A 14357-nucleotide genomic window follows, 5' to 3' on the forward strand; every position below is an offset into this window, starting at 1 on the left:
ACAGTTTTTGAAAAATGTATTGACAGCAATGTTGAATATTATTACACAGGAAAAAAACAACTATATGTAAAATAATCACACCGTGACGCCTCTGCCTTTGTAAATAGAGGGACAGTAACTGCGTGTGTGTATGTAAGCGTGTAAAACCTGAAGATACTCAGATTAACAGTAACAGTATTTTGTCTCTATCTGCCATTCATCTCATGTAAACAATAACGTGGCGCACAGCGTGACGTGAAAAGAGGCACATACCTTTGACGTTGCGTGACGAACTCTGTAATCCTCGTCCACACGTACACGCAAAAAAGGAGTTTTAAATAATCTCCATTTTCGGTGAATTGAAATGCCGTTTACGTGTGGACGAAACAGCTACGTTTTCAAAAATACCCGTGTAGGTGTGGACATAGCGTAAAAGAGTTAGTAGTTTACTTTCTTACTACCTGTAATTTATTGCCGTTTACTTGTATTTGCTTAATTGTTTACTACATGTTTGAGGTGTGAAATAAACCGCAATGGAGCAAAATATGGGTGTGTGTGTTTGGAGGATGTGTTTGTGCGCGCATGTGCGCCCGGGGGGGTTGGGGGGCGAACATTTTTGTTGTAAAACTAAGGGGGGCCCAGCAAAAAAAGTTTGGGAACCACTGTCTTACGCTAATACACTTTGAAAGCTACTAAGCTACTTAATGCTAATTATAAACCTTGTGTAATTGCTGAAGTTGTTATACACGTGTGTTACGCAGGGGAGGCATAACACATGCAACTCAAGAAACTCGGTACAAGTGTTATAAACTGAAACAAGTTTAATGGCAGCTTTCTCACAAAAACAATAACCCAAATTCATACAACAAATGTGGGGGAGAAAGGGGCAGTTAGGTTGTGCCAAAAAAAAACCACCAAAAAGGACAAAACCAAAACTTAGCTGAGCTCTTACCCTAGAAAAACAAAAACGGGGGGAGCCCTAATCCTCAAATCAAAACAAGCTCAAAAATTACATGGGTGGCACCAATCTACTTACCTAATGTTTCTAACAGAAAAGATTCTAGGTGAGTAAGTGTATTGGGTCCCCAGACTAACCTAGTCCTCTTTACTCCCACCACAACCTTCAAGCAAACGAAATACACCAGAGGAGCTCTACACATGTGCCAAATAATTCTAAGCAAGGAAGAGAGCCCTGCGCGCAGCCACAGGTGAGTCTCCTTATCAAGGTGTGCACTCCTGGGTTGTCCCATCAAAGCCTCCTTCCTCTAATTAGCTGGAGATCCCCAAATTGACACCAGCCTGCAGTCTGTGTACCTGAGGAAATGGCAAGACAAAGGAGAGGGAAAGAAAACATGCAGCCTGCAGACACGTATCAACATGAATGTTGAATTTGGTTTCCTTCTGTAATCTCTGTGCTAGAATTATGTTTGGGCGTGTTGAATGTTTGACGCGTGCTGTACTGATAGTTGCTTTATGTATCATTACTACAGACCACAGCTGAATAAATCAACCGAACTTGGAAGCTGCCTCCGTGTTCTTTAGCCGGAACACAACCACCATACCTTGCCACTCTAAATCAGCTAAACTCCTGGAATCAACATTCTCTCCATTTTATGGTCCTTCGAGCTGGATTAGAGTACTAATCAAGGTATGGAACAGACAAATGTCCAGGCTGAATCCGCACCCCCACATGTTTTGCAGAGAGAGCGACGGCCACCTGCTTCCTTGACTGATTATGTGGTTTCAACACTCCCTCTTGAAGGACAATCCCAAACCACACAACTGGCTACCGCTTCCCAGTGTTTACATAGTGGTAAAACACGCTCATCCCAGAGGAGCTCCAACTCCAGGTCCACAAGGGTATTACGCTCTTGGATAAGATTCCCTACCAATGTTTTATCAGACCTGGAAACAGCCCAGCTCAAAGTGCGAGTAAAGCAGATGGGACTTGAGGAATTGCAACAGCACCTAGAAGAGGATCAACAAGTTGAATATGAATGTCAACGACTTCAAGCCTAAGTCAGAGAGGCCCAACAGCTACAGGAGGAAGCCATTAGAACCCAAGTGTCATTGACCAGACAACTGGAGAGGCCGCGACAGCTAAAGAAGAGGGTAAACGAGTTGGAAATAGCCAAGATGGTTACTTCTCTCCTTAAAGAGAAAGCACAAGAACCCAGTGGTTCCAGAGTCTCACCATGCCCATCGGAGGATAGTAATTCGAGCACCCATGCAGCTCTACCTTCAGTCGGTCCCGTGGGTCAGCCTCCAGTACAACTGGTCACTCCGCCCTCAACACTTACTGTGGCTCAGCCTCCAGCGCCCTCAGTACCTCCACCTCCAGTAACCATTGCCTCGCATCCATTGCGATCTCAATGCATGCCCTAAGTGCTGCACCCAACTGTTCCAGCTGGATCTTTCTTTCGCATCTGATACCTCTTACCATGCATCTACTCCATTCGCAGTTCAGCCAGCGCAGTATGCCCGTGCAGCCTTCACCAACCCTGCCAAAGCAGAGTTTTCCTGCTTAGGATCCTGTTATCCTTTATTTCAAAAATTCTTGAAAAAGTTGTCGCCTCCCAGCTTCACTTACACCTCAGTAACCATAATCTCTATGAACAATTTCAATCTGGTTTCCACCCCAATCATAGCACAGAAACTGCTTTGTTAAAGATTACCAATGACCTTCTGATGGCAGCTGATTCTGGTCTCCTATCCATCCTCATTCTTTTTGATCTGCGGCGTTTAATACCAATTCTCACAATATCCTCCTGAACTGGTTAGCATCCATTGGCATTAGTCACACCCCCCCTTACCTGGTTCACCTCCTATCTCTCAGATCGCACTCAGTTTATCCAATTTAAATCCCACTCTTCAAGTCTCCATCCTGTTTCTGCTGGTGTGCCCCAGGGTTCAGTATAAGGGCCTCTTTTATTCATTATCTACATGCTCCCTCTTGGTCATATATTCCGAAAATATAATATAAATTTTCACTGTTATGCCGATGACACCCAGCTCTACATTTCTTCTAAACCCAATTCATCCCTCCCACCTCCCTCCCTCTCAAACTGTCTTATCGAGATCAGATCATGGTTCTCCTCCAATTTTCTTAACCTTAACAGTAATAAAACAGAGGTTTTACTTGTTGGTATAGCCTCTATCTTATCCAAATCCCACAGCTTTTCCATTAACATAGAAAGTTATCTCACCCTTCCCTCCCCTCAGGTTAAGAGTTTGGGTGTCATACTTGATAATACTCTTTCATTCCAGTCTCACATTAATTACATAACCCGGTTTGCATACTTCCAATTACGTAATATTAACCGACTCCGTCCTTTCCTTACTCCCCATGCTGCTGCCATCCTTATCCATAGTCTTATTACGTCCCGTATTGATTACTGCAATTCCCTCTTATTTGGTCTCCCTAAAAGGTCCCTTCATAAACTCCAACTTCTTCAAAATTCTCCAGCTCGGGTCAAAATTTTTACTCTGTCAAGAGCTCATATCACCCCAGTTCTTCAGCAGCTTCACTGGTTGCCCATAAAAGCCAGGATAAACTTTAAAATCTTACTTCTCACGTACAAGTGTATCCATAAATCTGCTCCTTCCTATTTGTGTGACCTGCTCCATATCACCACTGTTTCCCGCCCTCTCAGATCCTCATCTGCTATTCATCTTACTGTTCCGTCCTCACGCCTTATCATTATGGGGATCAGAGCCTTGAGTCGCTCTGCTCCTCGGGTCTGGAACTCTCTTCCTCCAGCCATAAGAAATATAGACTCTCTTCCCGCATTTAAGTCACAGCTCAAAACACATCTGTTCAAACTGGCTTATTCGCTTTAGTGCTGATTTTATCTGTTGTCAAGTTCTGTTCTGTTTTCCAATTTTTAACTTATTTTATGTATTTTATCACTATTGCTTCTTTTATTCATTTTGTTCTTTTGTAAAGTGACCCTGGGTTTTTGAAAGGCGCCCTTAAATAAAATTATTGAAAATGGCCCTTGACAACCTGTTGAACAGTCATCCACACCTGAATGAGCAGTACACATCAAGTGCTGTTTGGACACCTACAGCCACCTAGTGCACTCCAGCTAGCTAAGGCATACATGCACGACCCAACGCCATACACCATGGTCATGCACACCCTGCAGGATAAGTATGGACAACCCCGTCGGCTCATCCAAAGTGAACTGGGCACAATTCTGAATGCTCCAGCTATCAAATTCGGCAACTCAGAAGCCTTTGATGCAATAATCTAATTGATCTTTCTGAGATAACTTCAATAATTACTTCCCCCAAACCATCAACGTGTCTTTTAGACCCCATTCCTACAAAACTGCTCAAAGAAGTCCTGCCATTAATTAATTCTTCAATCTTAAATATGATCAATCTATCTCTAATAATCGGCTATGTACCACAGGCCTTCAAGCTGGCTGTAGTTAAACCTTTACTTAAAAAGCCATCTTTAGACCCAGCTGTCTTAGCTAATTATAGGCCAATCTCCAACCTTCCTTTCATATCAAACATCCTTGAAAGAGTAGTTGTCAAACAGCTAACAGATCATCTGCAGAGGAATGGCTTATTTGAAGAGTTTCAGTGAGGTTTCAGAGCTCATCACAGCACAGAAACAGCTTTAGTGAAGGTTACAAATGATCTTCTTATGGCCTCTGACAGTGGACTCATCTCTGTGCTTGTCCTGCTAGACCTCAGTGCTGCGTTCGATACTGTTGACCATAATATCCTATTAGAGCGATTAGAACATGCTGTAGGTATTACAGGTACTGCACTGCAGTGGTTTGTATCATATCTATCTAATAGACTCCAATTTGTACATGTAAATGGAGAGTCCTCTTCACCCACTAAGGTCAATTATGGTGTTCCACAGGGTTCAGTGCTAGGACCAATTCTGTTTACATTATACATGCTTCCCTTAGGCAGCATCATTAGAAGACATAGCATAAATTTTCACTGCTATGCAGATGACACGCAGCTCTATCTATCCATGAAGCCAGGTAACACACACCAATTAGTTAAACTGCAGGAATGTCTTAAAGACATAAAGACCTGGATGGCCGCTAACTTTCTGCTTCTTAATTCAGATCAAACTGAGGTTATTGTACTCGGCCCTGAAAATCTTAGAAATATGGTATCTAACCAGATTCTTACTCTGGATGGCATTACCTTGGCCTCCAGTAACACTGTGAGGAACCTTGGAGTCATTTTTGACCAGGACATGTCCTTCAATGCACACATTAAACAAATATGTAAGACTGCTTTCTTCCATTTGTGCAACATCTCTAAAGTTAGAAATATCCTGTCTCAGAGTGATGCTGAAAAACTAGTTCATGCATTCATCACTTCCAGGCTGGACTACTGTAATTCATTATTATCAGGATGTCCTAAAAACCCGCTGAAAAGCCTTCAGCTAATCCAAAATGCTGCAGCAAGAGTCCTGACAGGGACTAGAAAGAGAGAGCAGATTTCTCCTGTTTTGGCTTCCCTTCATTGCTTCCTGTTAAATCCAGAATTCAAAATCCTGCTCCTCACATACAAGGTCTTAAATAATCAGGCCCCATCTTATCTTAATGACCTTGTAGTACCATATCACCCTATTAGAGCACTTCGCTCTCACACTGCAGGCTTACTTGTTGTTCCTAGAGTATTTAAAAGTAGAATGGGAGGCAGAGCCTTCAGTTTTCAGGCCCCTCTTCTGTGGAACCAGCTTCCAGTTTGGATTCAGGAGACAGACACTATCTCTACTTTCAAGATTAGGCTTCAAACTTTCCTTTTTGCTAAAGCATATAGTTAGGGCTGGACCAGGTGACCCTGAATCCTCCCTTAGTTATGCTGCAATAGACGTAGGCTGCCGGGGATTCCCATGATGCATTGAGTTTTTCCTTTCCAGTCACCTTTCTCACTCACTATGTGTTAATAGACCTCTCTGCATCGAATCATATCTGTTATTAATCTCTGTCTCTCTTCCACAGCATGTCTTTATCCTGTTTTCCTTCTTTCACCCCAACCTTCTTCCTCACTTCCCAGGAAACCCCCAGCTCCCAACGAAGTTCTGGAAGCCCGACCAAAGTCCTCATCTAAAACTAAACCACATTGCCCCCGCTGCGACAATAAGGAGCATTTCCTAAACGCTTGCGTAGAGTTTAAGAAACTGACCATGGGCCAGATGGTGAGGTGGTTAACTAATGAACAACGCTGCTGGAAATGTGGAAGAACTCACCAGCCAGAGGTTTGCACCCTCAAACAACCTTGTAATGCCTGCAGAGAGCAACACCTGACGGTACTGCATGATGCAGTCCAGCAAATCCAGAGGAGTGTGCTCATGATGACTGCTCTGACTACAACGGTGTACTTGGATAGGCCAAATCGGTCCCCCAAGGTGATGCTGAAGGTTGCAAAGGTCTTGCTGTACAATGGGGACCAAACACTGGAGACTCATGCAATACTCAGTTTCCTTCCATATGTCCTCCACCTACAAACCTGGGTAGAAGTATCATATACACAAGGCATTCACCACTGATGCTCTTGGTCTCTCAGAACATTCTTATCCGGTGAAGATTCTCCAACGTCGCTATAAACACCCGCGTGACCTGCCTCTGCCTTTGGTAGACCACGTTCAGTTTCTGTTGCTTATTGGCTCTGACATGCCTCATCTCCTGACACCCACAGAACCAGTTCTTTTGGGCCCGACAGGGGGACCAATCGCTGTCCATACCAAGCATGGTTGGTTGCTCCGAGGTCTTATCAGTATCGACCAGACTCCTGCATCTAAGCAGCAGTGCCTGTTCACAGCAACAGTTGTGCCGACCTGTGAGCTTTTCAGGAATTTTGATCGTCTTTGGCAGATTGATACGCTGCCTTATGTGAGCGAGAAGCAGGTAACTTGATCAAAGCAAGATCAGCAAGCTCTAAACCTACTCCAGGTCACTGTCGATGGGATACAGAGGTATACCACACCACTGCTTCGTTACGCCAACTCCACCACGCTTCAAGCTCCTATGGAAGCAGTCTTGCCAAGTCTACGGAGTACAGAGAGGAGACTTGTCAAAGACCCACAACGTGCTGAAGTATATCGTCAGGAGATTCAGAAGCTAGAGAAGATAGGCTATTCAGTTCAATTCAATTCAATTTTATTTATATAGTGCCAAATCACAACAACAGTCGCCTCAAGGGCTGTTGGCTACTCAAGAGCTATGTAGCCAAGGTGTCAGATAAGATAGCGAGGACCACTGCAGAATCCTGGTTCATACCTTACCACATGGTGCGACACAATAACAAGGACAGGATTGTCTTTAACTGCTCTTTCTAATATGAAGGGAAGTCCCTCAACAATATTCTCATCCCTGGACCTGCTCTAGGTCCATCATTGCTAGGAGTTCTTCTTTGTTTTTTTATTTATAGGCGCCTTTAAGACCCTCAAGGTCCCCTTACAATAGTACAGAACAATAGCAAGAATACATGGCAAAGTAAAAATTTAGACATAAGGTAAATAAGAAGAGAAAAAAAACATGAAAGTATAAAAGGCAGCATAAAAGCTGAGGAAGGTAAAAAATAGACTAAGACAGAATCAAGGGTCTCCAATTCTGAACTGAAGAGATAAGAGACGCGATTTAAAAGTGGTGAGAGAGTTTGTGGTCCGGAGATCTGGTTGAAGTGCATCCAAAGTCTCGGGGCAGAACAACTAAAGGCTCTGAGTCCCAGGGTAGTCAGGCGAGCAGGTGGAACAGACAGAAGGGAAGCTGAAGAAGAGCGGAGTGTACGAGGGGGTGAGTATGTATGGAGAAGATCAGATAAATATAGAGGAGCGAGGTTATGAAGCGCTTTGAAAGTGAGAAGCAGGATCTTGAAATTGATGTGGAGGTGAACTGGAAGCCAATGGAGCTGTTTAAGAACAGGTGTTATATGTTCAGTGGATCTAATTCTGGAAATAATACGAGCAGCTGTATTTTGAACTAACTGCAATTTATGGAGTGATTTATGAGGTAGACCATAGAGAAGAGAATTACAGCAATCTAAATGAGATGTGACAAGAGCATTGACAAGTATGGCGGTACTGTGTGGTGTGAGTGAAGGACGAAGGCGGTTAACATAAGGGAGATGAAAATAGGAAGGCCAAGTGATATTATTTATATGTGCTGTGAAGGAAAGAGTGCTATCAAAGATGACACCAAGACTCTTAACCTGAGGGGAGGGTGTGATAACAGAGTTATCAAAGGATAATGAAAGACTATCCCATACGGGCAGAGGCGGGGTGCACCCTGGACAGGTTGCCAGTCTATCGCAGGGCTAATACAGAATGACAGACAACCATTTGCACTCACATTCACTCCCGCATTCACAGCTATGGGCAATTTAGAGTGATCTATCCCCTAGTGCTAAGTTTTATTGCCATTAAGTTTAAGAAAGTTGTGAGTAAATCAGACCTTGATTTAACTTAAACAGTCAGAAATGGATGTGGGTGGGAGAGTAGCTGTGGGTATGGAGGATAGGTAGAGCTGGGTGTCATCTGCGTAGCAGTGAAACTGGATGTTATGTTTCCTGAAAATATTACCTAGGGGGTAGGAGATAAATGATAAAAAGTAAAGGACCCAGGACAGAGCCTTGAGGTACACCGGAATTAACTGGAGTAGATAGTGATCTGTGAGTGAGTAACTGAACAAACTGTAAGCGGTCAGAGAGATATGAGGTAAATCAGGCGAGTGCTGTACCATTGATGCCAATAGATGCTAATCTGTGAAGAAGGATGTGGTGGGAGATAGTGTCAAAAGCTGCTGTAAGGTCAAGGAGAATGAGGATGGAGATGAGTCCAGAGTCAGCTGCAAGCAGAAGATCATTGGTGATTTTTACTAGAGCTGTTTCTGTACTATGAAATGAATGGAAGCCGGACTGAAACCGTTTGTACAAGTTATTTCCAGTGAGATGTCTATGAACCTGTGCAGCCACTATCTTTTCCAGAATTAAGAGAGGAGTGTACTATATTAGCAATCAGTGAGCCAAGAGAGGGGAGCGAGAGTTTAACAAGATTAGTCGGCAGTGGATCAAGTTTACACGATGAGGACTTCAACTTAGTAATTATGGAAGATAGCTGAATTATTGTAGGAAGTTCAAAATTGGATAGAGAGGATGACAGTTGAGTAGGACAAAAAATGCAGATAGAGCAATTGACCATATCACAGGACGAGGGGCAATTGTTGATGAAGGTACAAAAAACAATCCATAAATTTGTTGCAAACTGCAGCAAAGTGTGTATGTATGGCAAAGGTATCTGGAGGTTTAACAATATTGTGTAATGTAGAAAACAAAGTGCAAGTGTTTCCTTCAGCGGATGCAAGAATAGAAGTGTAGTAGGCATATTTAGCTTGATAAAATGCTTCTTTATAATGTTGTATGTTACTGAGATACATGTCCTTATGAATAGTAAATCCAGTTTTCCTGAAGAGACATTTCAGGTGGCGTCCAGTAGTCTTAAGTCTGGTGCTTAAATCTTCACATATTTTGCGACGCTTCTGAGAGAGCATACGGGTCTGTCGCTTACCTGTGGACAGAAACCGCTCAGAAGGAAGTCTATGTTGCCTTTGTACTGGCTAGATCCCATGTGACTCCAAAGAAACAATTGTCCATCCCGCGGTTGGAGCTGAGTGCCACTCTCATTGGTGTCCAACTAGCTATTTCGTTCAAGTTGAGCTCATGCTACCCATCCGAAAGGTTATTCTCTTGTCGGACTCCACTACTGTTCTCCATTGGATCAAGCCAGAATCTTCCAGCTATAAAGTTTTCATGGGCACGCAGGTGGCAGAGATCCAGTCTTACAGATGGAAGTACCTGGAGATATGTGGATAGCATGAACAACCCTGCTGATGACATTACCCGGGGCAAGACCTTGAAGGAGCTGTCACAATCACACCGGTAGCGCCAAGACCCTGAATTTTTACGTCAATCTGAGGAGTATTGGCCGACCAGCCCACCAGCATATCCAGAGCCAGAAGATGGTGAGCTGAAGAAATCATATTTCTGTGGACAGGTGATGGTTAACTCCTGCCCTCAACTTCCTGATATTGGCATGTTCTCCACCTGCAGACATGTCCACGTCATGCAGACGACACCGCGGTCCCTACATGGGGCAGCGGACCGAAACTCTAACTCGCCCAGTGAAGCAGCTGATTACATCAAAGCTGAGAATCTCCTCCCGATAAAGTCCCAGTCAGAGTCATTTCCAGAGGAGGTCAACGCACTCAGGTCTGGCAGACCATTGCCAACCAACAGCCGTTTGATTTCCTTATCACCCGAATATGATAAGGATACAGAACTCATCAGAGTTGGTGGAAGGTTACGAAGTGTTGAGCAGCTGGAGTTAGACACCATCCACCCGATCATACTAGACCCAAAACATCCTCTGACTAAGCATATCATCATTCAGAATTTCAATGAGACCCTCCTTCATCCTGGACCTGAGAGAGTGTTGGCTGAACTGCGTCGCTGGTTCTGGATCCTGCGGGGGAGGGAAGCAGTCAGGCGGTATCAGAAAGACTGCGTGCAGTGTCAGGCTTGGCGTGCCATTCCTTCCATCCCTAAGATGGCAGATTTGCCACCAGCTCGTCTGCGTCTGTATCCACCCGTTTATTCGACCGGAGTCGATTGTTTCAGACCCTTTACTGTGAAAATTGGACGTCGAACAGAGAAGTGTTGGGGCATAGTCTTCAAGTGCATCACAACCCGTTGTGTGCATCTAGACCTCCTTGAGAGCCTTGACACTGACTCCTTCCTGATGTCGCTAAGGCGCTCTATTGCCAGAAGAGGCAAACCCTTTGAGCTCCTGTGTGACAACGGGCCAAATATTGTCAGTGGAGCCCGAGAGCTACATGAGGCCTTTGAGACCATGGCTCCTCAGTTGAAAGAGCGGTTGGCAGCAGATTGCTTTCAGTTTAAACTCCCCCAGTGCTCCTCACTTCGGTGGCACCTGGGAGAGAGAGGTCAGCTCAGTGAAAACTGCTCTTAAGGTTGTGCTCAAGAAGCAGACGGTCTCTGAAACTGTGCTTCGTACAGTCCTTCTGGTGGTTAAAGGCATCGTAAACGCTAAGCTTCTTGGCTACGTCTCATCAGACATAGCAGATCCAAATCCCATCACGCCTAACATTTTGCTGATGGGACACTATGATGCATCACTCCCTCCAAGTGGTTTACAACCCCAGTAACCTCATCAGAAGTCGCAGATGGAGACATAGCCAAGTTCTCGTCGACCACTTCTGGTCCCAATTCATCCGTCACAACCTGCCTCAGCTGCCCCAGCTGCCACGAGCTTTATGGTTTGTCGATAAGGTGACGAGTACTTACCCTGGAGCTGAAAGACACATGCGGACTGCTGCCGTTAAGGTCAAAGATCGAACATATATTCGACCAATAACCTGCTTGGTCTAACTCCCTAAGCTTGAAGATGACAATAAGGATCCACGTACCTGAGTGGCCTTTCTACCTTGGATTCAACTGTCTGTGCAGACAATCGGGGGCAGCTGTGTTGGAAAGCCCACTGTTTGCAGGTTGTTTGTGTCAGGATCCTGGGTCTCTCGACCCAGCGTTTTGAGTTTTCTTGTGTCCTTGTGATTTTGTATTATGTTTTGTTTAAAGTTCACTTTGTTGCCCTAGTTTATTCTACAGAGTCTAGTGCCCTAGTTTAAGTTTTTTTTGTATTCTCCATTTTAATGTTCTGAGTATTTAGTAGGTTCTCCCCCTGTGGCCTCCTCCGTGTATCTATGAGTTCCCATGCATCGTTTCTCCTTCTTGTGTTTATTTCCATGTTTTCCCCAGCCCGTTATGTCTGTGCTCTCCTCGTATTCTCTCTTCCCCTGTGGTCTGTGTCTCTGTGTACTTCCTGTTTTACTTTGATAGTCTCCCGTCAGTGTACGTCCCATTGTGTTTGCTCCTACCCTGTCTCGTTAAGGTTATCAGTGTCACCTGTGTTCCCCGTGTGATCCCACGTCCCTCGTTATCCTTCCGTTTATTTATGTCCGCGTCTCCCTCAGTTCTGTGTTGCGTCCTCCCTCATAGCTGTGTGTAATTCTTCCTGTCTCCTCATGCATATTATAATTAGTTTTCCCAGTTTAGTTTTGTATTGTTTGTATCGCCTGTTTCCCCGCAATAAAGCTGCACTTTTGAGTTTAAGTTTTGTTCTGATGAGTTTACGTTTGGGTCCATTCCTGCCTGCCACACAGCCGTAACATGACAGTTTGCTTGGTTGAAGTGTTGTGGTTTGTTTATTGATAATGTTTTCACTGTGGAAATTGATATGTCCTACGTCATTGAACCCACCATGTCTATGCTGACGCTCCGTGAATGCACTACTCTGTGCCATGCGCTGCTGGTCTGCCTTCGAAGCTGCTGAAAGCCAGCATTTTTTCCTTGTGTCCTCTCACCAGCAACTTGTGGGTTCTTGGTTTATTGCTGTGTGTGAATGCCAGAAGGTGGGCTATGTTTACGTGATGTTCCATCCATCCATCCATCTTCATCCGCTTTATCCGAGGCCGGGTCGCGGGGGCAGCAGCCTAAGCAGAGAAGCCCAGACCTCCCTCTCCCCAGCCACCTCCTCCAGCTTATCCGGGGAACACCAAAGGCGTTCCCAGGCCAGCCGAGAGATATAATCTCTCCAGCGTGTCCTGGGTCTGCCCTGGGCCTCCTCCCGGTGGGACATGCCCGAACACCTCACCCAGGAGGCGCCCAGGAGGCATCCTTGTCAGATGCCCGAACCACCTCAACTGGCTCCTTTCGATGTGGAGGAGCAGCGGCTCTACTCTGAGCCCCTCCCGGATGGCCGAACTTCTCACCGTATCTCTAAGGGAGAGGCCAGCCACCCTTCGGAGGAAGCTCATTTCTGCCGCTTGTATCCCGCGATCTCGTTCTTTCGGTCACTACCCACAGCTCGTGGCCATAGGTGAGGGTAGGGACGAGATCGACCGGTAAATTGAGAGCTTCGCTTTTACACTCAGCTCCCTCTTCACCACGACGGACCGGTGCAGCGTCCACATCACTGCAGCCGCAGCACCAATCCGTCTGTCGATCTCCGGCCCCTTCTCCCATCACTCGCGAACAAGACCCCGAGATACTTGAACTCCTCCACTTGGGGCAGGAACTCATCCCCGACCCGGAGTGGGCACTCCACCCTTTTCCGGCTGAGAACCATGGCCTCAGATTTGGAGGTGCTGATCCTCATTCCCGCTGCTTCACACTCGGCTGCGAACCGTTCCAGTGCGAGCTGGAGGCCTTCACCTGATGAAGCCAACAGAACCACATCATCCGCAAAAGCAGAGATGAGATTCTGAGGCCACCGAGGCGAAAGCCCTCCGCCACTTGGCTGCACCTAGAAATCCTGTCCATAAAAATTATGAACAGAACCGGTGACAAAGGGCAGCCCTGGCGGAGCCCATCACCCACCGAACGAGTCCGACTTATTGCCGGCAATGCGAACCAAACTCTTGCAACGGTTGTATAGGGATCGAATGGCCCGTAGCAATGGGCCAGACACCCCATACTCCCGCAACACCTCCCATTAGGACACCCGAGGGACACGGTCGAATGCCTTCTCCAAGTCCACAAAACACATGTAGACTGGTTGGGCAAACTCCCATGCACCCTCGAGTATCCTTGAGAGGATAAAGAGCTGGTCCAGTGTTCCGCGACCAGGACGAAAACCGCATTGTTCCTCCTGTATCCGAGGTTCGACTAGCGGACGAACTCTCCTTTCCAGCACCCTGGCATAGACTTTCCCAGGGAGGCTGAGGAGTGTGATCCCCTGTAGTTGGAACACACCCTCCGGTCCCCTTCGTAAAGATGGGGACCACCACCCCGGTCTGCCAGTCCAGGGGTACTGCCCCTGATCTCCACGCAACATTGTAGAGGCGTGTCAACCAGGACAGCCCTACAACGTCCAGAGCCTTCAGGAACTCGGGGCGGACCTCATCAACACCAGGGGCTCTGCCACCAAGGAGTTGTTTAACTGCCTCAGTGACCTCGCCCCCGGAAATTGGCGGGTCATTCCCCTCATCCCCAGACTCTGCTTCCTCCTCGGAAGACGTGTCAGTGGGATTAAGGAGGTCCTTGAAGTATTCCTTCCACCGCCTGGCAATTTTCTCAGTCGACGTCAGCAGCGCTCCGCCAGCACTATACACAGTGCAGGTAGAGCACCGCTTTCCCCTCCTGAGACGCCTGACGGTTTGCCAGAATCTCTTCGAGGCAGTCCGAAAGTCTTTTTCCATGGCGTCTCCGAACTCCTCCCACACCCGAGTTTTTGCTTCAGCCACTGCCCGAGCCGCATTCCGCTTGGCCTGTCGATACCTGTCGGCTGCTTCCGGAGTCCCACAGGCTAACCAAGCCCGATA

Source organism: Oreochromis aureus, linkage group 6 (assembly GCF_013358895.1).
Source record: "Oreochromis aureus strain Israel breed Guangdong linkage group 6, ZZ_aureus, whole genome shotgun sequence".
NCBI lineage: Eukaryota > Metazoa > Chordata > Actinopteri > Cichliformes > Cichlidae > Oreochromis > Oreochromis aureus.